Here is an 18,973-nt window from a genome sequence, read left to right as displayed (position 1 = left end):
CATCTCTCATGTGCCAAGCATTCTTTAAAACAACCAATTCCAGTTTCTAAGAATGTATGACCCTTATACTGCCCTATTCATCATACCTGAGTTTATTCTTCAGGGCCCTACTATGTCTCCAAAAAAGCAAAGGAAATATATGCTACAACTGATTCCATCACGTGGTATCAAATCCAGCACATGTGGGTGGTAAGTGGGCCTTGGCTCCACGTATAAGGTCCTGTTTTGAGTCACCCCTCTGTGTCAGCCCTTCCCAGACTTGACTTCAGAATTCACCTTGGTCCACCATTCATCCTTAACTTTTAGCTTAAACCTCATTTGCTTTACAGGACTTGCATGGAATCAGATCTACTTTCATACTCCTTCTCAATGTGTGGTTGACTGAAAATTGCTCCACTATCCAGGAGTAGGAAATGGACCTTGTTTTTTAGAAAGTCTCAAATTTCTAAGGATAGCCAACTTTTATCAGCCTCTCATGTTTTACTGACCCTGTGAATTCAGAGGTTGCCCATTTTTATCTCAACTGTTCTTTTTATCTGCCTGCTTCTCCGTATGCCCTCCTTCACTATGATAACACACTTTGTACTACAAAATAGTATATACTTTATTGGTAAAATAAAATTAAGACAGTAAACTGACTTGGAAAATATATTCTGGAGGGTAAATAAAAATTTTTCCTAAACTGTCAGTGCCAGTGTCATGCAGTGATATAGAGAGTTAAGAGCTGATGGCTGTTTACACTTTTCTTTGTCTGAAGCAACAGTGAGTGAAGTGACTGGCTTTAGAAGCCCAGTCTTCTTCAGCAGCGTCAAGAATACTTCTCTGCAAATGGAGTCTGCTTGGGAGCCTGAGCTTTAGGGTCAGAATTTATTAGATGGTGTAATGTTTACTTAAGGAAAGCATTTTCCCGAGTTTATAAGGAAATCTACCACTCCATGAAATTCTAGAAAGCTATAACTAATACAAAAAGCTGTAGTCCTTGAAGACTTGATTTTATGCATGATTGGATGAGATGCCGTTGCTGTTGCTACCCCACGACTGTCAGTAGTCAGACTGAGAAGTGCCCTCTACCAAGTACCAAGGGCCGGGTACTCCTCAGAGGCCCTCCATCTGCCTGAGGTAGCTGCCTGCAGTGTAGTATCATGGTGAGCCATGGAAATGAGTCAGCCATTGTGGCAGCTTGTGAACCACCTTAACTCTACCTGCTGTCAGTTTCTAATCATAGAGTGAGGGCTCAGGGTCAGCGTGGGTGCATGGCATCAAGCCACATGGCTTAACTTCTGAGATAGCCATTGTAAGAGTCTGTAATCCAAAACATTTGGGAACCCCGCCTGGAGGTCAGTGGTTGATCCAGAACCATCTGTGGCCTCCCAGGAAGGGAGAGATGTGAGAAACAGCAGGTTATGTTTTTCCACTCTTCCACGGAGTACTAATGCCATTGCCATGACCAACCTGACTGTCCTGTGGTATGTAGCACCAAATCCTTCCACTGGCAAGACCCTGAACTGGTGTTTTCAGCCAGATCACAAAAGCTTGAACAGTCATTTCTTACTGATGTAAAGCGAGAAACTCCATAAATGCTTTTTAAAATGTTGAAACCTGCCAAGCCACAGCAGTATAGACTTTTCCTTCCTTGGGATTTGAATAAAGGAAGATTCTTCTCAGTGAATATATATATATATATATAATATATATTATATATATTATATATATATAAAAAATATATATTATATATATTTTATATATATATATAATTAGTCAAGTAGTAATATTTAGTAACCTGCTCTTCCAGTCTGTTCACCGTCTGTACACCATACTCAGCCCCTCCTATATCACACACAATACTTTTTCTCACATTTCCACCTTCTCTGTCTATCAGAATCCTCAGGCCTTCTCAAATCGTAGCTCTTCTAGCATCTCCTGACTTTTACTTGTCTCTTTCTCATTGGCTCTTACCTAAGGACAGGGATGGAAACAATAAGTTTCCACATATGTATCTCTCGTCACACCTTAACTGTATTCTGAGAGGCTTAAGGACAGAGACTGTCTTAAAAATTTCCTGTCTTCCCTGTGGTTGCTGCTTCTCATAGAGTCAGTATACACTAACTTTAGTAGAGTCTTTTGGTAGGAACATGTGATTGACAGAGTGAGTAATTCAGGTAAGTGATAAAGGAATTTAGAGAAAGAGGGGATATTCCTGTGGTGGCTTGACTGATGAGGTCTTCCATAACCAGAAAGATTAGTTGGCTTTGGATAGATGGGACAACAGGAGAGAAGGCACGGATGTTGGTGTGAGCATGACAGTAAAATCAATTGTTTAAACAAGCACTCATGGCAGAAAACTGACTTTGCTGCCCAGGCCAACACTTTTCACCCATCCACCTTTGTCCTTTTGTCCTGTGGACCTTCCAACCAGTCAGCAGGATAAGAAGGTGGTAGAGGCCTTGCTGCCATTGACACATATCCATGTTGTCACTGCTTTGCCCTGACCACAGCCACTCTATTCTTGGATCTTCATTTGGCTACTTTATCTCTTTTGTAATTCCCAAAAATGATCTTGGTGCTGCTTGCATCATGTTTGGCCCTGTCACCCAGTCTGCCCTTTGCTCACTGTGCCCTTTGATTTTGTTTGCTAATGGACTTTGGGCCCCATCACTGATCTGGTCTCTACAGTTTCTTCCTGGCCAGCTCCTCGCCAGGTCCCTATGCCACGATCTGGTGAGCTGAGAGCTGTTTGGTTGTAGCAGAGAGCCCTGGAGTCTGTGTGGGGAGGAAGAGGAGATCAGATCATGAGAAGTCTCAGATTCCCAGAGAGAAAGAGTTTGGGCTTGATCCTGTGAGCACTGGTGGTAGGTGGTAGGAAAGGGAAGGATGGGACAAATTCCAGAGGTCTTCTAAGGTGGAATCAGTGGTATCGGTGGATAATGGAATGGCCTTGGGCATCAGAGGAAAGGGCTGAATCACAGATTATGCTGAGGTTACTGAGCAGTTGAGAGAATAGTCATTGACAGATATAGGGAAGTCAAATGGGGAAGCTGCTTTCTCAGGGAAAGTTGTTTAGTCTGGGGCTTGTCCACAGGATGTGCACAGGGGTATGTGCAACTGTGGCATTAGAACTTAGGTGAGAGCTCAAGACCAGATGTGTAGATTCCAGATCAGCTACAGGTAGGGGAAGTTGTGGGAGTGGGCAGAGAGAGACACTAAGGACTGATGGCTGAGGCAGGCCATTGCTAGGGTGGGAGGAAGAGCCAGAGACAGGCAGTAAGAAAGGTAGGGGGAGAACCAGGAGCCTCCAGTGTCATGGCAGCCAGAGAAGGAAAACATAAAAGAGGGTGTCAGAAACTCAGGAAGGATGAGGGCTGACCAAAGGCCATCTACCTTGGTCAGAAAGGATCAGGGATTTTTGAGAATGTGTTTTCAGGAGTGAGGTGAATAAACGGGTCAGCACAATAGCAACCAAAGAAGCTAGTCAGGAAACAAACGCCAGATAAGGAAGGAGAAAAAATAGAAACTGGAGGAGAAAGCCAAATTGATTGAAGCTTTTTCCTCTAAGATTGAGAGGGTAAATCCAGGGGCCCAAGTGAGAGGGTGACGTTAGCAACTTGTTGCCCCCGGGGAATCCAGAGCCCAGGTCAGCAGTGAGACCCACCTGGGCTCAGATGCCAGCCCTGCCCCCTGCTGACCAGTGGCTTCACCTTGCCGAGCTTCTGTTTCCTCGTTTGTAAGATGGGTATGATAGCACTTATTTCATAGGTTCAGTATGCTGATTTAAAAAAAAAACAGCATGTGAGATGATTTATAGGATACTTGGCATGTACAAGAGTTCAGTAAATATAGCTGCTATTATTGTGGCTATTTTTATTTTAATATTATCAGCTAGATCAGTTGTACAAATAGCAAAAGACATAATGTACACAAAGGTCACACAAGCACACCTGAATGTCAGTAGGACATCAGTGGATAAGTGGGTAAAAGGTGTGCCTAGATAAATTCCACATAAGGAAATACATGTGATAAACACCACATAACGTTAAGACTTGGTAACAATAAAGTCTTAAAATATGAACTATTATTTGATACTCAGAGGAAAATATGACAATATTGTCAAAATTATAGTAAGTTGAGTTGAACGTTGTATTAGTCAAAGTAAACTAGTTTATACTCTGGTAACTAATTACCTCTAAACCTGCACATCTTAAAACCACAAACGTTTATTCCTCACTCATGCTACGTGTTTATTTCAGTGGGCAGGAGGGCTCTGCTGATTGTCGTCCCACTAGGACCCCAGCTGATGGAGGTGACATCTCAACACCTGCTTCTGTGGTCACCACCGAGCCAGGAAGAGCAATGTCACACCTCACACACTGGCTCTTAAAGGCTGCTACTGGAAATGGCACTTGGTTGTTTCCTTTTCCATTTCATTGGTTTGGGTGTCCGAGGGAGCAAACACAGTCATGAGTGCTTAGTTTCTGTTTCTGGTTGGGCCAGTAAAGCCCCTTCTTCATCACTCTTTTTCGCTTATCACTAGAGACAGAAACTACAAACCATGACTTCACGCTGCTAAAAACCTGAAACAAAAGAAACAGAACAATAACAACAAAATAAGGCAGGTTGGACAAGCTTGAGAGCTTGCCCAGCCCATAGCCCACAGACTGCACGTGGCCTGGGACAGCTTTGATTGCAGCCCAACACAAATTCGTAAACTTTCTTAAAATATTATGAGATTTTTTGTGTGATTTTCTTTTAGCCCATCAGCTGTCATTAGTGTTAGTGGATTTTATGTATGGCCCAAGACAATTCTTCGTCCATTGTGGCCCAGGGAAGCCAAAAGATTAGACACCCCTGGTTTAAAGCAAGGCTCATGCCCATGCCTAACTTGAGAAGCAGCACACACTCACCTGTGTCCAGAGAAGAGGAGAATAATCATGGCCACAGGCAGCAGCCTGTGTCACGTGGACCTCTTTCCTTCTGTCCTTCACTCCATCTCTTCTTGCCATTCAGTGCCTCTGCCTTACTGCAGGATGTCATCAGCTTTCACTTGGAAGAATGCAATAGCTTTTCCTCCATTCTCTACCCTTTCTAATTGATCTTGCAGGCCACCAACTTACTTTCCTAAAGCACAAATTGATCATGCCATGCCCCTGCTTTAAACCAAGTGACTCCTCACTGTCTGTAGGACGAGGTCCAGCATCAGCCCTCACTCCTTCTTCCCCACATTCCTTGTGTTCTAGACACATCAGATCTCTCCACATTTTCTCATACTGTGTGTTCTCTCTTGCCTGTCTTACACTTGCAATGCCTTCTAGCTGGAATCCCTTCATACCTCTCACAGCCTCTTTATTTGAGAGAACATAATCACCTGCTCTCTGATGAATACTTCCTTGACATTTGTGGTTCTCTTCTCTGTTGTCTGATAGCATCTGGTGTGGCCTTGGGATCTAGGACCCAGCAGAGAGGTGAAGGGGCAGGATGGGAAGCCCTTCCAGAGGGGAACAGGCACAGGGACTCCTCAGCCGTGAGTCCAGGAGAGAGCAAAACTGGTTTCTGACTATTGAGACACTCACAGGTCCCCTAGAGTTTGGAGACAAATTGGTGATTGGCACACAGAAAACTAAGCTGATGAGGAAATGACAAAAGTGATAACTTGAGGGAAAATAATTTTCACAAAAAAGAATACAACATATGACTTCTTTGTGGCTAATATTTCCATAATTATAATTTTATAAACACTGAAAATTAATTTAACCATAAGTGTTGCTGTAACAGTGTTGAAAAGAATGGGGGAGGAGAAAATGTATGTCTTAGGGGAGATGTAAGAGAGCTGGCAACTTCCAGAGTAGGAGGTTGAATAGGTGCTATTGAAAACTGAAATTGAAGAATCGGCATAAGCAGGATAATCATGGCATTAAGAAATAGAGACAAGTGTGGGGTGGTAGGGACGACTAAAGGAGTTCAGAATAGTCATCTCTCAGGGCAGGAGTCAGGAGACAGATGAGGCGTCCTGTTGGACTTTTTAAACAGAAGTTGAAAACACATGAAAAAAAAGTCAAGAAAGGTAAAAACAAAATACGTAAAGATATTTTGCTGACATTGCTTATTATAGTAAAAATTGGGAATAGCAGTATCCAACCATGGAGGCAGCAGCAATATAATGCAGGGGAAAGAAAGAGAGCTGTCAGGTTAGACACACACAGAGTTCAAAGGCAGGGTCTGCCCTGCAGTAGACTGTTGGACACTCAGTTTCTGTCAGTAAAGGGGGTCCTAATAATAAGAATCACTGTAAGGGACAAACTGAATTATGTAACATGCCCATAGAAGGGGATAAATAAATGTTTGCTCCCTCCCTTAACTACAGCTAATAAACAGGATAGAATTTTATGCAGACATTCAGAACTTAGCATACTAATTATCTATAAAAATAGAGAATAAGTGAAAAAAGCAGAAGACAATTATATATCTCTGTCTGAGCACCATTGTTGTAACTATGTAAATACTCTGCTTTCAGATAGATACAGACAAAAAGGAAACAAAAATGAGAATATTTTTGTAAGGCTTGTGAGGATACGGGTGATTTTTAAGCTTCTCATTTCTTATAGCTATTTTGAACTGATATGAAATTAAGAGGACTCTGAATATTCATTTCACCCTTCATAGTTTTGAAAGAAGTTATCTTGTTCAGTCCTAATAATAAGTATAAGCAGTGACACCAGCACTGTCCTTTGCATTTGTCCTTTATACATAAAGAGAGATGGACTTTGCTTTAGTAGGACTTTCTAGAACATGCTTATCTGCATGGTTTTTGTGGTGCTCTCTCACTTTGTGGACAAGATGAAGGTCTGGTGCCTAAGCTGGCTTTTCTCAAGGATGGAGTTGTTGACCATCTGAGAAAATGTTTTCCTGTGCCCACATGCCATAGGGGAGGGCTGCCATTTCAACAGGGCTAACCCACAGCCGTCAACAATAGCTTCTATCAGCTTTTTGTAACTGTGTTCCTCTGATGGAAAGCTCCAGGGCAGCTGCATCATTTCCTTCCTCTTTTGTGCTCAAGGCTCACCCTGCTCAAGAAGCCCTGGCTGCATTTCCCAGAAGTTCTTTCATCAGCCAATAGAACCTATGACCTTGTACCATCCTTCATGTTGCCCTTGCTGTCGGTAGGCTGTTGTTTATCCTTCCATCTTTTCTTTGTGAAATATCACTCAGAGATTTGTCCATAGGAGTGATGAAAGAGCTTCCTCCATTTATGTCTTGACTGCTTAGTATTCCATAAACAAATGTAGTTTGTTTAACCAGTCTCCTAGATAGAGGTTTCCTTTATTTGTAAACTTTTGCTTTCACAATGTTGCATTGAATGCTTCTGTATTTTCATCACGATGTGTGTGATGCGCACCTATCAGTGTAGGATAAACTCCTAGAAGTGGAACTGCTGGGTCAAAGGGGATGTGCATGGAAAATTTTGTTAGCTGTTGCCCTCAAGCCTCTCCACACCAGCACTGTGAACACATTTCCCCAAAACCTTGCCAACATAAGGAGTTCTTCTACTTTTTGATATTTGCCAATCTGGTAGGTGAAAAATGTTTTCTCACTGTGGTTTTAATTAGTCTTTCTTTGATTAAAGAAACTGTGTATCTTTTTATATTTTAGAACTTTTGATTTCCTTTTCTGTTCACTGCCTGTTGGTAGCCTCTGACCATTTTTCTGATGGTCATTGGTCTTTTTCCTAATCATTTGAGAGAGCTCTTTATGTACTAGGGAAATTGGCCCTTTGTGATATGAATTGCAAATATTTGTTGTCAGTTTGTCATTTGTCTTTTGACTTTGCCCATAGTGGTATTTGCCATGCATAATTTTTTTAATGTTTGCATAATTAAATTTTTCTATTGTTTCTTTTGTGGCTTCTGGGATTTCTGGTTTCCTTAGAAAGGTCTTCTTCACTGCAAGATCATTTTTAAAAACCTAGAATTTCTTCTAGCATATGAGTGATTTCATTTTTATTTTGAAATGTTTGATCCCTCCAGAATTTATCCTAGTGTGAAGTGTGGCTCCAACATAATTTTTTTCAAGATGGCTGTGCTTTGTCCAACACTATTTATTAAACAATCCATCTTTACCCTATTATTCCAATGCCACCTTTTTCACCAACTACATTTCCTGGATGTAGTTAGATATATTTCCAGTCTTTTGTGTTCCGTTGATGATCATGAACACGTACCATCAGCAGATTGCAGCTTTGTGCTATGTTTTGCTGTGGGCAGTGGGGCGGTGCTCATACCCCAGGATTGCTTGTTTTCATACTTTTCTTGGCTATTATAGCTGGTTCATTTTTCCAAATGAACTTTGGAATGCTTAATTCCAAATATAAAAATCTTACTATTTTTATTGTGTATCTGTTAAGTTTATAGGTAACTTAGGGAAAATTGACATGTTTGTGATGCCAAGTTTTCCAATGCGAGTTCATTTATTCAAGTCTTTTGAGCCTGAAAGAGCATTATGAAGTTTTCTTATCTCCTTTTCTTGATTATGAACTCCCTGGGAGCAAGAATGGAGTCAAGTTTTGAGTATGGCCAATTAGTAATGATCTATATAATTACCGACAAAAGAAACATAATTTTCATTAAATATTTTTGAACCTATTTTTTTCCTAACGTCATTGCTTGCCATTTTGTGAGTTGTTTTCTGCACATCAGAGAAAGGCAAGATGTAATACAAATGCTGATGTCAAATGTCAGCATTTTAATCCTTAAAGTCATCTCTTGATTGGTGTGTTCTTTATATATTTTTAATAAAAAATTGTATTTACTTAGAAGCTTCAGAATGTCAACAAAATAGCTGCAACTGTTTTTTTTTTTTTTTTTTTTTTTGCAATTACAGAGCGGTATTCACTTTACAGAACAACAATCATTTCATATAAGCTGCATCAGAGACAACTGAAGATGAAGAAACTGTCATCCCCATATATAACTAATTTGTGCTATGCACTAACAAGAACCTGCTTTTAATTTCCATGCCAGTTTACAACCCCCATACTGTACTAGGCAAGGTTAGTGGCTATTGAAAATACCACCAGGACAGGGATATCTAAAGACATATTTGATAGTGTGTTAACTATACAAAAAAAAAAAAGACACTGTACAGTTTAAAAACAAATCTTACACAGCCTTACATTTCAATTTTTTTCTTTAAAAGGAATGAGTTAAATGCTTTATAGACAAGAAAAAAAACTATGCTAGAACCAACATATTCATCGTCATCTTCATCTTCCTCCTCCTCCTCATTCTCATCCCCTTCATCTTCCTCATCTTCCTTCTCTTCCTTCTTTTTCTTGCTTTTTTCAGCCTTGACAACTCCCTTTTTTGCTACAGCAGGCTTTCCTTTAGCTCAAAATGCAGCAATATCCTTTTCTTATTTTTCCTTCAGCTTCACAGCCTTCTTTTCATAAGGCTGCTTGTCATATGAAAGACATATTATCGTATTGTCATAAGGCAGCAGTGTTATTCCACATCCCTCCCAGTTTCTTTGCAACATCATTAGTGGACAGGCCAGGATGTTCTCCTTTGATATTTGGGCGATACTCAGAACAGAACAGAACAGGAAGAAGGCCAAAGGAGGCCTCTTGGGTGCATTGGGATCCTTGAACTTTTTTTTTTTTCTTTTGAGATGGAGTTTCACTCTTGTTGCCCCAGCTGGAGTGCAATGGTGCAATCTTGGCTCACTGCAACCTCTGCCTCCCAGGTTCAAGCGATTCTCTTGCCTCGGCCTCCCAAGTAGCTGGTATTACAGGCACCCGCCACCATGCCTGGCTAATTTTTTTTTGTATTTTTAGTAGAGACGAGGTTTCACTGTCTTGGCCAGGCTGGTCTCGAACTCCTGACCTTAGGTGATCCACCCGCCTCGGCCTCCCAATGTGCTGAGATTACAGGCATGAGCCACCGCACCCGGCCTGAACATCTTTTTTTGTCTCCCATTTAGGAGAGATACAGGTTTTCATTTCTCTTTCATAATGGGCCTTGTCCGCCTTTGCCGTATCTTCAAATTTTCCTTTCTCTTTAGCAGACATGGTCTTCTACCTCTCTGAGCACTTTTTAGCAAACTGAGGAGTTGACTGAGGCATCTGGGTGTTTGTTCTTATGTGCCTCCCTACAAGTTTGCACAAAAAATGTATATGATGGCATTTTCTGTCTTGGCTTCTTAGGGTCTCCTTTGCCCATGTTTAGTTATTTTCCCTCAGCAAGGCACAGAGTTGCCCAGTGCCCATCCGGAGCTATCACTTGCCCCGGTGCTATCTCTGTGGAGCTCAGTGTACTGCAGTGGCTGTGATATCAGGAGCCAGGTGCAGCCTCCTCATTCTCTCTGCTCTATACCATTGCTGTCCAGCCAGTGCAGCTCCTGTTCGATAAGTGTGTTCTTAAAAGAGCATTCTGTGTAGATAATCCAGGGGCTTCACATTTAGATATTTGAGTTTTTCTTCACTAGGAATAGTGGCAAATATAATGTGATTTTCCAGCTCTAATCTTCCCTCCTCCATAACCCTGGCACAGATTTTGAGGTAGCCTTGGCCTGGGAAGGAGCCAAAAGGCAATACTGGGTTGGACAAAGAACAGTCCATTGGCATCTATGTGCATGTCCTCCAGACAGGAGAGAGGTGACCAAGCAGATGGGGACAAGACACGGGTGTTCTGTGTTCTGAGCGTCAGCGTGCGTCCTGTTTGGTTAGCACAAAGTGAGTCTGGGAACTTTGCACTTAGCACCTTGGCAGCCCAGGTCTGGGAACTGTGGTGCCTTCTCCTACAGTTAGGTCACTAATCTTCGACTGGCTGTTTGCAGGACCAGTTCTCTAATGGGTGGCATTTGTCAAGTGGAACCCTGGAGCTTCTTAATAAACTGCCTCCCCACTTAACGCATGATGGCAAAACCAGGTTGAAATGCAACGTAAGGAGAGAGGACTGTGCTGTGGTCTGTGTAGGGAGGCGTGTGACTAGTTCCACCTGCTGTTTGTGGAACAGGAAGATAGTGGGATCAGATGCATTTAACATGTGGATACAGTTCTGAGGAGTTTTTAACTGGTTTTCTTTGAACATTAGAAAAGCACATTTATTTTCCCTTAGAGCAAAAAAGTACTGTTTCTTTTTAAGTGGTTTTATTGTAACTCATGGGGCTGTTCCCCCAACATTCATGTTTTATAGTTTGCACGATATGCACAAAGGTCATAGAGTGCCAGCCTGGCCCAGTGGCCTCCGTCCTGTATTTAGAAACCAGTTACAGGAACATAAGAGGATTGCTCTTTTGTTTCCTCAGGCCACTTTTGGTCATTTCAGGCAGAAACAGTCTCTGCATTGGAATTTTCCTGTACAGATCCTGCAATTCAGGAACAGAGCATTTAGCAACAACAGTGAAAATGTAATGTGTGACAGCTGTGGAGAAGAATTTGCCTCCAGTGAGGGGAAAAGGCTGTGTTCAAAGCGGATTTCTGATGAGCCTATTAATGGGTGTTTGGGAAGCTGAATATGTCGCTGCCATTTTGAGATAAAAGGCCCAAGGTGTTTGTTCCTGAAGCTAATGAGGAAGCCCTTTCCCAGCCTCAGCCTCGCCTCCCCAGCAGGACTGGTGAGATGTGCACGCAGGGTCTACTCCACATCTGGCCCTCCTGAAAAGAAGGGCTTCCAGTGGGGGCCGTATCCTAGTGGAGAAGGGTGAAGCCCAGTGGGGAGGGCTCACAAAAGACCTGCTGTTGACCTGCTGGCTTCAGGTCCACCGGGCTAGGGGTAGATAGGCCAGAAAAGAAACCAGAGGTGTCTGTGGTAGGAGCAGCAGGGGCCCTGGCTTCCAGGCCTGTGGAGCAGGGAGGCTCTGGCAGTTCAGGATCTGGGATAAGAACTGACAAAATGTTCTCCTAAACTCTGGCCCTTCCTGGCTTCCTTACCTTCCCTGTGTGCACACACAGGAAGGCCCAGAGCTCAGTTTGCAGAGTTGTGAAGCTGCCACAAAGCTTCACTCCCAGTGTTTCCCCCACCACTGATGCTTGTCCTTGTGGGTTTATTCTCATGCATGAAAGTAGGGTAAAAATGTGTCCCCAAATCAGACACCTGTCACCTCTTTAGAGGCACTTCCATCCTGTCTTGCTCTCACTGTCATTGCTGTCCTGGATCTCATTATCTTTGGGGAGATATTCAGTATGATTTTATTAACATCTTGGCCTCATCTTAGAAATAATTAAATGTGAATATTCAAATTAATTAGCCCCCAGATGTATCTTATGCAGAAAAAACTCCACTAACAAGAAGTCAGTTACAGTTGTGAAAAACATGCAAAATGAAAGAAATGGTTTTTTGTCAGACATGTGAAGACCACTGTAGAGAAGCTCCAACAAATTCAGTTATCAGTTTGAAGAAACATTATTTAATATAGAACATTTTGACAGTTGATCAGACAGGAGAAAATTGGCACACAGCTGTTATTTTAGCTTCTGGTTGGGGGAGTTGATGAGTCTTGAGTGTGATAAAGTAAGGAATGCTTTGGACTGAATCAGAGACCTGTCCTCTAATCCTAGCTTTTTTTTTTTTTTTTTCTCTCATCTTTAAAATGGGGAAGATACCATTGCTCAGAATTGTGAAGATTAAGCTAGAAGGTCAGGCGGGGTGGCTCTCTTCTATAATTCCAGCACTGTGGGAGGCTGAGGTGGGAGGATTGCTTGAGCCCAGGAGTTCAAGACCAGCTCTGGCAGCATAACAAGACCCTGTCCCTACAAACAAACAAACAAACAAACAAAAATTAACTGGGCATGGTGGCGTGTACCTGTGGTCCCAGCTACTCAGGAGGCTGAGATGGGAGGATTGCTTGAGCCTGGGAGGTCAAGGCTACAGTGAGCCAGAGTTGTACCACTGCACTCCAGCCTGGGTGACAGAGTAAGACCTTGTCTCTAAAAATAAATAAGTAAATAAATAAACTAGAGACATGACTCACCCAGCTCCTGATGCAGAGATTTGGTGCTCAGAAATGTCCCTCCTCTCTGAGATCCCGGTACTCCCCAACATGCACTGAGTGAAGTTGGTACTTCTCAGCCTTGTGATTGTCTCCCCATAGTATCATCCTATTCTATCCCTCTGACCCCATTACCCACTGCTCCTGTCTGTGACAGTAGCTGCCTGTGTATTCATCATGCATCCTACCTTCAGATTACAAATGCCACCAGGGCGATCACTGTGTCCGGCTCTAATCTCTGTATGCCTCACAGCACTCGTATTTGTTGAATTTTATTAAATCAATATATAAGAGCCAAAAGAAAATACAGGTAGAGGCAGGCTCGGACCTAATAACATCTTTGGTTTGGCCCCAGGTGCCAGCAGCACACTCCTAGTTGGGCATCCTCAGTCCATGTTGTCACTCTCAGAACAAATCTGTTTGTCAGAGTAAAGGTCACCTTTTTTTTCCTCAGTGAACAATTATTTTTTTCTGAGATGAAAAATTTGCTTTTCCTCCCTTGAGTGTGCGTACTCAAGTAAGCAGAGTGGATGGCCTAGGGAGATGGGCATTTTCTCTGGAAACTGAGGAAACATCCCGAGCCTATGTCTCCTAACAGTCTTGGCACCTAACTAGAATCTGACCAGAGTCTCAGCACGCAACCAGCAGAGAACATCACCAGCCATTTGAATGTGCAGTTGTCTGGAGCAGCCACGCAGCAGGTCTCTGCAGACGTGATGGAGAGAGTTTTCTTCTTGGGTGGGCTTCCCAAAATGATGTAAGTCCTCTGCCTTTTGCCTCAGTGGCTGAAGAGTCCCTTTGGACTTGGGTTTTGCAGAAAGAGAGGGGAGTCTGAGGGCAGAGTGTAAAGTTACACAGCCGGTGTGTAGAGCTGAGCAGCCTGTGTTAGGAACAGTCAGAGCCTCTGGACTTGTGGGGCTTCCACTCACGTGCTATGTTAGCGGTTCTTTTCCTCAAGCTCTCCTGAAAGACTTGTGGTCCTGACATTTTATAGTCATGAGCCCTGGAGAAGATAGCCATTCATTTTGCCAGATGACCTTTTAAATAAACCTCTAGAGAGAGTTCCAGGCAAATACCAGAGGTGGCTGTGGATGCCCAACAGAATCCAGCAAAAACACCTCTCTGTGCTGGAAGTTCCTTCTTGTACCTGATGCCTTGGAATTTAGGCAGGGGATAAATTAAAGATGAATGTCTTCTTTTTTCTTTTTTATGTTACAATATAGTTAGCTATTACCTTGATATGCTTTCTAATATATAATGGAGTTACATATGTACATTTAACTTATGCAAATCCAACTCTACAGATTGAGAGAGAGACACCCCTCCACACACACACACACATACATCACCTTATTTGTGCTGAGCCTTCTGCCAGCCTCTCCATTCAAAGGAGCACAGCCCCCTGCCACCCTGTCCCTATGTGATCTGGGAGCCTCACGTCACCTCTGCTGGTACCAGGGCCTGTGTGTCTCTCCTGCGAGAGAGAGCACCTGACTGTATCTTCACATTTAAAGATGTGTTTTTGTTTTCCATTTCCTTTGTTTCACAATATGGCCTTAACCTCAAGCCACCAGTGCCATCTGTGCTTATCTGCAGCCCCAGCCATCTTCCCGGCACTGGAGGAGAACTGCTTGGACTCCCCTTGCCCAGAGACAGTGTGTTACTAAGGGATGCTCAGGGCATAATTTGATTATAGTTAATAGTTTAGTTTCACTTTTTTATTGTTGTTGGACAGAGTCTTACTGTGTCACCCATGCTGGAGTGCTGTGGCCCGATCATAACTCACTTTTGTCTCGACCTCCTGGGCTCAAGTGATTCTCTTACCTCAGCTTCCCAACTAGCTGGGACCACAGGCATGCGCCACCACACCCAGCTAATTAATTTTTTTTTTTTTTTTTGGTATAGATGAGGTCTTCCTGTGTCACCCAGGCTGGTCTCGAACTCCTGGCCTCAAGCAGTCCTCCCACTTGGCCTCCCAAATTGCTGGGATTACAGGCATGAGCCACCACACCCAGCCTGATAGTTTCGCCTTTTAACTTGAGAACCAAGCTGCTGGTGAGATGTGACCCCACTATAAAAACAGAATGGCCAGGCACTGTGGCTCACTCCTGTTAATCCCAGCACTTTGGAAGGCTGAGGTGGGCGGATCTCTTGAGGTCAGGAGTTCTGGCCAACATGGTGAAATCCCATCTCTACTAAAAATACAAAAATTAGCCAGATGTGGTGGCGTGCTCCTGTAACCCCAGCTACCCAGGAGGCTGAGGCACGAGAATCACTTGAACCCAGGAGATGGAGGCTGCAGTGAGCAGAGATCACACCACTGCACTCCAGTCTGGGCAACTCTGTCTCCAAAAAAAAAAAAAAAAAAGGTTAAAGCAGGAAGAGGGAGTTACTCCTGAGTGATTCCCCTTTGTTGTGACTACTGTTGTTTAGTACTTGCCTGAGCCCTGGAACTTGGTCTCTTTTCCGTTTCTCCTGTTTAGTGCCAGCTTCTGGCTTGGAAGCCCATGTTCACCAGCTCCTCAATAAACAGATTTCTATCAGGAATATCTACCAGGGTTCTCCATGTTGCTGAAAAGTCCCTAGTTCAAGATAATTTTTAAAATGGCCAGCACCAGAATATATACATGCTAATTTGATATATTTTTAAAGGTAGAGGTTCGCTGTTGACTACTCCAGATATGTTTGGTCTCATTACATTGGTTCTAGAGAACTAATATTTTTAAAGGATGACTCATAGACTCATAGGAGTCTCTGGAATGAAAGCATCTATCTATCCTCCTCATGTCTGTTTTATCATCCAAATAAGCCCTGGACACAGTGGCCAAGGCCCCAGTTGAAGTCTCAACCCTGCTCTCAACTAGCAGTGTGAATGTGGTCAAACCGTGAACTCCCTGGCCTCAGGGTCCCTGTGGTAAAGTGGGGTTAACAATATCTGCCCATTTCACAAAATTGTCATTGAAGGCAAATGAGATCATGTAAAAAAGGACTGAAAAACTATGAAGTGCTGTATAGATAAAATAGCAGTTTTATTTATTATGTCATGTTCAAAGAAAAAAGGTGAATAAATTCTCAGTCCCTGAGATTAATACCTCAAACATCCTTGATTTCCTTTGTTAAAGAACTTAGGGGAACATCCTTAATGTTTTTTAAGTTGTGAAGGGAGAGGCCCCAGGTTTCGCTCCGGGTGACATAATTTCTTTGCTGTAGTAAGAATCCAGTGGCATTTGCCTTAGCATGTATCTCGTTCTTGCAGCTAAATTAGAGCATGGTAACTATTTCCTCCCATTCCTTTTTAATCTGTGAAATCATGAGCCTTATTCTTGCCTTGTTAAGGAGGAGAAGCCAGACTACTCAGAGGACCTCCATGGAGCTCCTCAGCAAGTGGCCTGCCCAGCCTTCCCCTCCACAGCCCCTGAGCCATCACCACATTTGGGATATTCTTCTCCACCCAATTCCTTACTTTTCAGCTCATATCATCGCATTTACTGGTTTCAAGTCTCTTGTCTGGGTTGGGCTGGGAAGGAGGAACATGCAGGAATGGAGTGCCAGTCGCATTCTAGCCACCTGCATTCCCATTGAATGCAGGAGGGGTTGAACCCAGTGACAATTTTGAATATAAATATTTTCGTCAGAGTTAGGCTAACATTAAAGAATTTTTCTTTGGGAAAATATTAAGTCTGCTGAGCCAATTCGATTCCATGATTAGTTTTTTTTTTTTTAATACAAGGCAGTTAAATTTTGTCTTCATCAGGGTTGTTTTCCATTTAAATTTACTACAAAGACTGGAGTCATTAATCATTTTTTTGACCATGTCATATATTATGACCATAGCTTCTGCTATAGCAAGTTGCCTTGTGACCATTAGTTCCACCAAGTTCAGTTCTCTAAGTTAAATTTTACAGGTTTAAATGTTTTTATGAAAACTAGATTCTTCTGTCAATGTTTGGACAATCCCAATACTCAGTTATACCACATGCAGTTTTAACTATTGCCAGTTTTATTATCAGTTGCTTCTTTGAACAAGCCATTGTGAGATAAACAGGAGACTGATAATATATATTTATCAACTAATTATTTATTTTTTAAAAAATTGTGGCCAAGTGCAATGGCTCACGCCTGTAATCCCAGCACTTTGGGAGGCCGAGGCGGGTGGATCACCTGAGGTCGGAAGTTCGAGACCAGCCTGACCAACATGGAGAAACCCCGTCTCTACTAAAAATACAAAATTAACTGGGCGTAGTGGCACATGCCTGTAATCCCAGCCACTTGGGAGGCTTAGGCAGGAGAATCGCTTGAACCCAGGAGGCGGAGGTTGCGGTGAGCCGAGATCATGCCAAGCTGAGATCCCACTGAGCCAAGATCGCACTGTTGCACTCCAGCCTGGGCAATAAGAGTGACACTCCATCTCAAAACAAACAAACAAAAAAATTGTGATTAATTTTAGACATAGAGATGAAAATAGAGATAGAGTAGAAGGAAATGGCCTCAAGTCAAAAGGGGATGTTCAAGATCGTTAGTCATAAAGGAAATGCACATCAAAACCACCAAGAGATGCCACTTCATACCCACTAGGATAGCTGTAGTAATTTCTTTTTAATGGACAATAGCAACTGTTGGTGAGGATGTGGAGAAATTGGGACTCTTGTATGTTCCTGGTTGGGAATATAAAATGGTACAGCTGCTGTGGGAAAAAGTTTGGAGATTCCCCAAAAAGTTAAACATAGAATTGCCATATGACCCAGAAATTCCACTCCTGGGACACAACCCAGAAAATTGAAAACAGATGTTCAAACAAAAGCCTGTACATAAATGTTCACAGCAGTGCTATTCACAATAGCCAAAAAGTAGAAACCATCCAATGTCTTTTTTCTTTTGTGGTCTCACTCTGTCGCCCAGGCTTTAGTATAGTGGCACGATCTCAGCTCACTGCAACCTCCACCTCCTGGGTTCAAGCAATTCTCCTGCCTCAGCCTCCCGAGTAGGTGGAATTACAGGCGTGGGCCACCATGCCCGGCTAATTTTGTATTTTTAGTATTGGGATTTCACCATGTTGACCAGGCTGGTCTCAAACTCCTGACCTCAAGTGATCTGCCTGCCTTGGCCTCCCAAATTGCTGGGGTTACAGGCGTGAGCCACCGCACCCGGCCTACATTCAATGTCTATAACTGATGAAAGGATAAACAAAATGTGGTATATTCATACAATGAAATATTATTCAGCCATAAAAAGGAATGAATTACTGATAACATGTTGCAGCAAGGGTGACTCTCAAAACATTATGCTAAGTGAAAAATCCCAAGACAAAAGGTCACATGTTGATGATTCTATTGATAAGAAATATACAGAATATGTCAACCTACAGAGAGAGAAAGCAGATTAGTGGTTGCCAGGGAATAGGGGATGGAGAAAATGGGAAGTGACTGCTTCATGCCTACAGGCTTTCCTTTTGCAGTGATGAAATATTCTGGAACTAGATAGAGGTGATGGGTGCCCAATATTATGAATGTTTTAAATGCCACTGAATTGTAGACTTTAAAATGTTATATGTGTTTTACCTCAAAAAAGTCGTGGGGGCAAAGTGATGAATTCAAAATGTGCTACTGTGCTTTAAGACCAGTAAAGATCATTGACAGGAGTCTTAGAAACTCTACTTTCCTAGATGTCTCCTTAAAAAAACAACTCCAGTAGGCCAGGCGCAGTGGCTCACATCTGTAATCCCAGCACTTTGGGAGGCCAAAGCAGGCAGATCACTTGAGGTCAGGAGTTTGAGACCAGCCTGGCCAACATGGTGAAACCCCATCTCTACTAAAAATATGAAATTATCCAGGCATGGTGGCAGGTGTCTGTAATCCCAGCTACTCCAGAGGCTGAGGCAGGAGAATCACTTGAACCCGGGAGGTGAAGTTTGCAGTGAGCCGAGATTGTGCCACTGCACTCCAGCCTGGGCTACAGAGTGAGACTCCTTCGCAAAAACAAAAGAAAACAAACCACTCCA

General features: G+C 42.8%; 1 protein-coding gene and 1 pseudogene across 2 annotated transcripts in view; one reads left to right on the top strand and one right to left on the bottom strand.

Annotated features, from left to right (window-relative positions):
• ABHD2 (abhydrolase domain containing 2, acylglycerol lipase) overlaps nt 1-18,973 on the top strand; it is a 110,258-nt gene that overhangs the window by 38,658 nt on the left and 52,627 nt on the right. The window contains exon 1 of one of the 2 annotated variants that reach the window (XM_007990344.3): nt 7,465-7,560. The exons of the other annotated variant lie outside the window; for it this stretch is intronic. The gene's annotated coding sequence lies outside the window, so the exon portion shown is untranslated. Of the gene's footprint in view, nt 1-7,464; nt 7,561-18,973 lie in introns of those variants that run through there. 2 annotated transcript variants of the gene reach the window in all.
• LOC140710683 (high mobility group protein B1-like) lies at nt 9,073-10,311 on the bottom strand (annotated as a pseudogene).

This window comes from Chlorocebus sabaeus, chromosome 29, assembly GCF_047675955.1.
Source record: "Chlorocebus sabaeus isolate Y175 chromosome 29, mChlSab1.0.hap1, whole genome shotgun sequence".
In the NCBI taxonomy this organism is placed as follows: domain Eukaryota; kingdom Metazoa; phylum Chordata; class Mammalia; order Primates; family Cercopithecidae; genus Chlorocebus; species Chlorocebus sabaeus.
Note: the sequence above shows the minus strand (reverse complement) of the source record. Positions and strands in the feature narration are given on the sequence as shown.